The following is a 1283-nucleotide window of genomic DNA, read 5'->3' on the forward strand; positions in this document are numbered from 1 at the left end:
ACTACATAGATATGTATAAAGATAAATGAATAAGTATGTATATGTAAGTACACATATTAATATTTATATAAATAGATAGGGGAAGAAATAGGTAACTACACAAGTTAATAAATAAATGATCAAAGAAAGAATTAGGAGGAACATAACAATGATATCATCCTGTATCAACTTTTAATATTTTCTCAGCATTTTGCGACTGTGATATTGATTGCAGCTGTCACCAGACGATTATTTTCATGTGTGTGATGGGGAAGGCCACCTTGCCGACGTACCAAGTGTCATTTCCTCCGCAGTTAAGAGGGCTGAATTACGTTCATGGAATTCCTGGACTCAAAGATACCACTTGGAACATAAGCAGGCAGAAGGAAAGAATGGAAGAAAGAGATAGAGATAGAGATAGAGATAGAGATAGAGATAGAGAGATATATAGACAGAAAGATATATATATATATATATATATATATATATATATATATATATATATATATATATATATATATATATATATATATATATATAGCGATAAAGATAGATATAGATAGAGATAGATATAGAGACAGATAGAGATATAGAGATAGAGGTAGAGATATACTCGTAGATAGGGATAGTGATAGAGGTATATATATTGATACATAGAGAGTGTAAAAGAGTGAAAAAGAGAGTGAAGAGAATGAGTGTGTGTGTGTGTGTGTGTGTGTGTGTGTGTGTGTGTGTGTGTGTGTGTGTGTGTGTGTGGTGTGTGAGAGAGAGAGAGAGAGAGAGAGAGAGAGAGAGAGAGAGAGAGAGAGAGAGAGAGAGAGAGAGAGAGAGAGGGAGAGAGAGAGAGAGAGAGAGAGAGAGAGAGAGAGAGGGAGAGAGAGAGAGAGAGAGAGAGAGAGAGAGAGAGAGAGAGAGAGAGAGAGAGAGAGAGAGAGAGAGAGAGAGAGACGAGAGAGAGAGAGAGAGAGAGAGGAAGAGAGAGAGAGAGAGAGAGAGAGAGAGAGAGAGAGAGAGAGAGAGAGAGAGAGAGAGAGAGAGAGAGAGAGAGAGAGAGAGAGAGACTATAGCTTTTCCAAGTTTTTCGTTTTTCCAAGTCCAGCGGTTGCAGAGCTTTGTGTTCTCAGTGGAATTATATCACCAGAGGGATTGCTGGGATATGCAGTTGAATTGTAACAACAAATTTGTAAACGACATTATATTACTAATCTTGATTTCTGGTGGTAAATAAAATATTTGTTTTCGTACAAATTATGATAATCTAACGTCTAGAAGTTTTAAATTCAGCCGATAATTCGGAAACTCCA

The sequence above is a fragment of the Oratosquilla oratoria genome, chromosome 37 (genome assembly GCF_046742065.1).
Source record: "Oratosquilla oratoria isolate Oo_2021 chromosome 37, ASM4674206v1, whole genome shotgun sequence".
Classification (NCBI taxonomy): Eukaryota; Metazoa; Arthropoda; class Malacostraca; order Stomatopoda; family Squillidae; genus Oratosquilla; species Oratosquilla oratoria.